Source organism: Dama dama, unplaced genomic scaffold (genome assembly GCF_033118175.1).
Source record: "Dama dama isolate Ldn47 unplaced genomic scaffold, ASM3311817v1 ptg000096l, whole genome shotgun sequence".
NCBI classification, from domain to species: Eukaryota; Metazoa; Chordata; class Mammalia; order Artiodactyla; family Cervidae; genus Dama; species Dama dama.
In genome coordinates, this window is record NW_026870910.1 from 6,084,002 (window position 1) to 6,091,184 (window position 7,183).

The following is a 7,183-nucleotide window of genomic DNA, read 5'->3' on the forward strand; positions in this document are numbered from 1 at the left end:
AGGGATCCTGGGACTCCTATCCATTTTCAAGAGGAGTCAGGCATCGTCTCCTTTGGAAGCATTGATCTCTGCAGACCTCTCGATCTTTCAAAGGATCTGAGACTTCCGGTCGCGATGAGGCGGAGGACTAGTACATTCTCTGTCGTCTCCACAGGGGATTCAGACAACCCTTCGTCTTGGGAGATGCAAGACGAGCCTGCATTCAATTCACTGCAGGGATATCCGGCCTTACATCGAGTCAGAGCATCTCGGTGTCCATTACACTTGAGGCCACAAAATCAGGGTCCCTCTCACATACCTGTAGCTGAGAGAAGCCTCCTCTTGAGTTGCTTGTGAAAAGTTGGTATTCCTCTTGAGTCGAAGCCAGGGACTAAGCTATCATCTCGAGTTGATTTGGGGTCCACGGAGCCCTTTCTTGTTGCTCCAGTGACCTCAGGATCCCTCTAGACTTGAGACAGTGATCTTGGGTATTCTCTGGAGTGCCATCAAGGAAATCAAGGCTCCTTTCACGTTTGATGTGGAACACGGAATTGCTCTGCATGCACTGCAGGCGAATCGGGGCTCAACTCGCGGCGAGGGGGAATTCTCATGGTTTTTCTCGAGTTGCGGCTGGAACCTGGGGTATATTCTCGAGTTACAACGGGGAGGGCCCTTCCAGACACGTGTTTGTTCAGCGACGTCAGGACTCCTTCCTAGGTGCGAGGGACATCTCGGGATTCTCCTCGAGTCTTGGCATGGCAATTGGGACGCGTCTCCACGTGAGGCGGGAGACCCAGGGTCCCTTTCCATGTGCCACAGGGATCCTGGGACTCCTATCCATTTTCAAGAGGAGTCAGGCATCGTCTCCTTTGGAAGCATTGATCTCCGCGGACCTCTCGAATTTTCAGAAGATGTGAGGCCTCCGGTCGCGATGAGGCGGAAAATTAGGTCTATCTCTGTGGTCTCCACAGGGGATTCAGACATCCCTTCGTCTTGGGAGATGCAAGACGAGCCTGCATTCAATTTCTGCAGGGATGTCCGGCTTTACTTCGAGTCAGAGCATCTCGGTGTCCATTCCACTTGAGGCCAAAAACTCAGCGTCCCTCTCACATACCTGTAGCTGAGAGAAGCCTCCTCTTGAGGTGCTTGTGGAAAGTTGGTATTCCTCTTGATTCGAAGCCAGGGACTAAGCTCTCATCTCGAGTTGATTTGGGGTCCACGGAGCCCTTTCGTGTTGCTCCAGTGACCTCAGGATCCCTCTAGACTTGAGACAGTGATCTTGGGTTTTCTCTGGAGTGCAATCAAGGAAATCAAGGCTCCGTTCACGTTTGATGTGGAACGCGGAATTGCTCTGCACGCAGTGCAGGGGAATCTGGCCTCATCTCGCGGCGAGGGGGAAGTCTCATGGTTTTTTTCGAGTTGAGGCCGGAACCAGGGGTATATTCTCGAGTTACGACGGGGAGGGCCCTTCCAGACACGTGTTTGTTCAGCGACGTCAGGACTCCTGCCTAGGTGCGAGGGACCCCTCGGGATTCTCCTTGAGTCTTGGCATGGCAATTTGGAGGCGTCTCCACGTGAGGCGGGAGACCCAGGGTCCCTTTCCATGTGCCACAGGGATCCTGGGACTCCTATCCATTTTCAAGAGGAGTCAGGCATCGTCTCCTTTGGAAGCATTGATCTCCGCGGACCTCTCGAGTTTTCAAAGGATGTGAGGCCTCCGGTCGCGATGAGGCGGAGAACTCGGTCTTTCTCTGTTGTCTCCACAGGGGATTCAGATATCCCTTCGTCTTGGGAGATGAAAGACGAGCCTGCATTCAATTTCTGCAGGGATATCCGGCCTTACTTCGAGTCAGAGCATCTTGGTGTCCATTCCACTTGAGGCCACAAACTCAGGGTCCCTCTCACATACCTGTAGCTGAGAGAAGCCTCCTCTTGAGGTGCTTGTGGAAAGTTGGTATTCCTCCTGAGTCGAAGCCAAGGACTAAGCTCTCATCTCGAGTTGATTTGGTGTCCACAGACCCCTTTCGTGTTGCTCCAGTGACCTCAGGATCCCTCTAGGCTTGAGACAGTGATCTTGGGTTTTCTCTGGAGTGCCATCAAGGAAATCAAGGCTCCTTTCACGTTTGATGTGGAACACGGAATTGCTCTGCACGCAGTGCAGGGGAATCGGGCCTCATCTCGTGGGGAGGGGGAAGTCTCATGGTTTTTCTCGAGTTGCGGCCGGAACCTGGGGTATATTCTCGAGTTAAGACGGGGAGGGCCCTTCCAGACACGGGTTTGTTCAGCGACGTCAGGACTCCTGCTTAGATGCGAGGGAAACCTCGGGATTTTCCTCGAGTCTTGGCATTTCAATTGGGACGCGTCTCCACGTGAGGCGGGAGACCCAGGGTCCCTTTCCACGTGCCACAGGGATGCTGGGACTCCTATCCATTTTCAAGAGGAGTCAGGCATCGTCTCCTTTCTAAGCATTGATCTCCGCGGACCTCTCGAGTTTTCAAAGGATGTGAGGCTTCCGGTCGCGATGAGGCGGAGGACTAGGTCTTTCTCTGTGGTCTCCACAAGGGATTCAGACATCTCTTCGTCTTAGGAGAAGCAAGACGAGCCTGCATTCAATTCACTGCAGGGATATCTGTCTGTACTTCGAGTCAGAGCATCTCGGTGTCCATTCCACTTGAGGCCACAAACTCAGGGTCCCTCTCACATACCTGTAGCTGAGAGAAGCCTCCTCTTGAGGTGCTTGTGGAAAGTTGGTATTCCTCTTGAGTCGAAGCCAGGGACTAAGCTCTCATCTCGAGTTGATTTGGGGTCCACGGAGCCCTTTCCTGTTGCTCCAGTGACCTCAGGATCCCTTTAGAATTGAGACAGTGATCTTGGGTTTTCTCTGGAGTGCCATCAAGGAAATCAAGGCTCCTTTCACGTTTGATGTGGAACACGGAATTGCTCTGCACACAGTGCAGGGGAATCGGGCCTCATCTCGCGGCGAGGGGGAAGTCTCATGGTTTTTCTCGAGTTGCGGCCGGAACCTGAGGTACATTCTAAAGTTACTACGGGGAGGGCCCTTCCAGACACGTGTTTGTTCAGCGAAGTCAGGACTCCTGCCTAGGTGCGAGGGACACCTCGGGATTCTCCTCGAGTCTTGGCATGGCAATTGGGACGCGTCTCCACGTGAGGTGGGAGACCCAGGGTCCCTTTCCACGTGCCACAGGGATCCTGGGACTCCTATTCATTTTCAAGAGGAGTCAGGCATCTTCTCCTTTGCAAGCATTGATCTCCGCAGACCTCTCGAGTTTTCAAAGGATGTGAGGCCTCCGGTCGCGATGAGGCTGAGAACTAGGTCTTTCTCTGTGGTCTCCACAGGGGATTCAGACATCCCTTCGCCCTGGGAGATGCAAGAAGAGCCTGCATTCAATTCACTGCAGGGATATCCGGCCTTACTTCGAGTTGGATCATCTCGGTGTCCATTCCACTTGAGGCCACAAACTCAGGGTCCCTCTCACATACCTGTAGCTGAGAGAAGCCTCCTCATGAGGTGCTTGTGTAAAGTTGGTATTCCCCTTGAGTCGAAGCCAGGGACTAAGCTCTCATCTCGAGTTCATTTGGGGTCCACGGAGCCCTTTCGTGTTGCTACAGTGACCTCAGGATCCCTCTAGACTTGAGACAGTGATCTTGGGTTTTCTCTGGAGTGCCATCAAGGAAATCAAGGCTCCTTTCACGTTTGATGTGGAACACGGAATTGCTCTGCACGCAGTGCAGGGGAATCGGGCCTCATCTCGCGGCGAGGGGGAAGTCTCATGGGTTTTCTCGAGTTGCGGCCGGAACCTGGGGTATATTCTCGAGTTACGACGGGAAGGGCCCTTTCAGACACGTGTTTGTTCAGCGACGTCAGGACTCCTGCCTAGGTGTGAGGGACACCTCGGGATTCTCCTCGAGTCTTGGCATGGCAATTGGGACGCGTCTCCACATGAGGCGGGAGACCCAGGGTCCCTTTCCACGTGCCACAGGGATCCTGGGACTCTTATCCATTTTCAAGAGGAGTCAGGCATTGTCTCCTTTGGAAGCATTGATCTCCGCGGACCTCTCGAGTTTTCAAAGGATGTGAGGACTCCGGTCGCGATGAGGCGGAGAACGAGGTCTTTCTCTGTGGTCTCCACAGGGCATTTAGACATCCCTTCGTCTTGGGAGATGCAAGACGAGCCTGCATTCAATTCACTGCAGGGATATCCAGCCTTACTTCGAGTCAGAGCATCACGGTGTCCATTCCACTTGAGGCCCCAAACTCAGGGTCCCTCTCACATGGTGTAGCTGAGAGAAGCCTCCTCTTGAGGTGCTTGTGGAAAGTTGGTATTCCTCTTGAGTCGAAACCAGGGACTAAGCTCTCATCTCGAGTTAATTTGGGGTCCACGGAGGCCTTTCTTGTTGCTGCAGTGACCTCAGGATCCCTCTAGACTTGAGACAGTGATCTTGGGATTTCTCTGGAGTGCCATCAAGGAAATCAAGGCTCCTTTAACGTTTGATGTGGAACACGGAATTGCTCTGCACGCAGTGTTGGGAATCGGGCCTCATCTCGCGGCGTGGGGGAATTCTCATGGTTTTTCTCGAGTTGCGGCCGGCACCTGGGGTATATTCTCGAGTTACGATGGGGAGGGCCCTTCCAGACACGTGTATGTTCAGCGACGTCAGGACTCCTGCCTAGGTGCAAGGGACATCTCGGGATTCTCCTCGAGTCTTGGCATGGCAATTGGGACGCGTCTCCACGAGAGGCGGGAGACCCAGTGTCCCTTTCCACGTGCCACAGGGATCCTGGGACTCCTATCCATTTTCAAGAGGAGTCAGGCATCGTCTCCTTTGGAAGCATTGATCTCCGCGGACCTCTCAAGTTTTCAAAGGATAGAAGCCTCCGGTCGCGATGAGGCGGAGAACTAGGTCTTTCTTTGTGGTCTCCACAGGTTATTCAGACATCCCTTCGTCATTTGAGATGCAAGACGAGACTGCATTCAATTCAATGGAGGGATATCTGGCCTTACTTCGAGTCAGAGCATCTCGGTGTCCATTCCACTTGAGGCCACAAACTCAGGGTCCCTCTCACATACCTGTAGCTGACAGAAAGCTCCTCTTGAGGTGCTTGTGGAAAGTTGGTATTCCTCTTGAGTCGAAGCCAGGGACTAAGCTCTCAACTCGAGTTTATTTGGGGTCCACGGAGCCCTTTCATGTTGCTACAGTGACCTCAGGATCCCTCTAGACTTGAGACAGTGATCTTGGGTTTTCTCTGGAGTGCCATCAATGAAATCAAGGCTCCTTTCATGTTTGATGTGGAACACGGAATTGCTCTGCACGCAGTGCAGGGGAATCGGGCTTCATCTCGCGGCGAGGGGATAGTCTCATGGTTTTTCTCGAGTTGCGGCCGGATCCTGGGGTATATTCTCGAGTTACGACGGGAAGGGCCCTTCCAGACACGTGTTTGTTCAGCGACGTCAGGACTCCTGCCTAGGTGCGAGGGACATCTCGGGATTATCCTCGAGTCTTGGCATGGCAATTGGACGCGTCTCCACGTGAGGCGGGAGACCCAGGGTCCCTTTCCACGTGCCACAGGGATCCTGGGACTCCTATCCATTTTCAAGAGGAGTCAGGCATCGTCTCCTTTGGAAGCATTGATCTCCGCGGACGGCTCGAATTTTCAAAGGATGTGAGGCCTCCGGTCCGGATGAGGCGGAGAACTAGGTCTTTCTCAGTGGTCTCCACGGGGGATTCAGACATCCCTTCGTCTTGGGAGATGCAAGACGAGCATGCATTCAATTCACTGCAGGGATATCCGGCCTGACTTCGAGTCAGAGCATCTCAGTGTCCATTCCACTTGAGGCCACAAACTCAGGGTCCCTCTCACATACCTGTAGCTGAGAGAAGCCTCCTCTTGAGGTGCTTGTGGAAAGTTGGTATTCCTCTTGAGTCGATGCCAGGGACTAAGCTCTCATCTCGAGTAGATTTGGGGTCCACGGAGCCCTTTCGTGTTGCTACAGTGACCTCAGGATCCCTCTAGACTTGAGACAGTGATCTTGGGTTTTCTCTGGAGGGCCATCAAGGAAATCAAGGCTCCTTTCACGTTTGATGTGGAACACGGAATTGCTCTGCACGCAGTGCAGGGGAATCGGGCCTCATCTCGCGGCGAGGGGAAGTCTCATGGTTTTTCTCGAGTTGCGGCCGGACCCTGGGTATATTCTCGAGTTACGACGGGGAGCGCCCATCAAGACACGTGTTTGTTCAGCGACGTCAGGACTCCTGCCTAGGTGCGACGGACACCTCGGGATTCTCCTCGAGTCTTGGCATGCCAATTGGGACGTGTCTCCACGTGAGGCGGGAGACCCAGGGTCCCTTTCCACGTGCCACAGGGATCCTGGGATTCCTATCCATTTTCAAGAGGAGTCAGGCATCGTCTCCTTTGGAAGCATTGATCTCCGCGGACCTCTCGAGTTTTCAAAGCATGTGAGGCCTCCAGTCGCGATGAGGCCGAGAACGAGGTCTTTCTCTGTGGTCTCCACAGGGGATTCAGACATCCCTTCGTCTTGGGAGATGCAAGACGAGCCTGCATTCAATTGACTGCAGGGATATCTGGCCTTACTTTGAGTCAGAGCATTTCGGTGTCCATTCCACTTGAGGACACAATCTCAGGGTACCTCTCCCATACCTGCAGCTGAGAGAAGCCTCCTCTTGAGGGGCTTGTGGAAAGTTGGTATTCCTCTTGAGTCAAAGCCAGGGACGAAGCTGTCATCTCGAGTTGATTTGGGGTCCACAGAGCCCTTTCGTGTTGCTACAGTGATCTCAGGATCCCTCTAGACTTGAGACAGTGATCTTGGGTTTTCTCTAAAGTGCCATCAAGGAAATCAAGGTTCCTTTCACGTTTGATGTGGAACACGGAATTGCTCTGCACACAGTGCAGGGGAATCGGGTCTCATCTCGCGGCCAGGGGAAAGTCTCATGGTTTTTCTGGAGTTACGGCCGGAACCTGGGGTATATTCTCGAGTTACGACGGTGAGGGCCCTTCCAGACACGTGTTTGTTCAGCGACGTCAGGACTCCTGCGTCGGTGCGAAGGACACCTCGGGATTCTCCTCGAGTCTTGTCATGGCAATTGGGACGCGTCTCCACGTGAGACGGGAGACCCAGGGTCCCTTTCCACGTGCCACAGGGATCCTGGGACTCCTATCCATTTT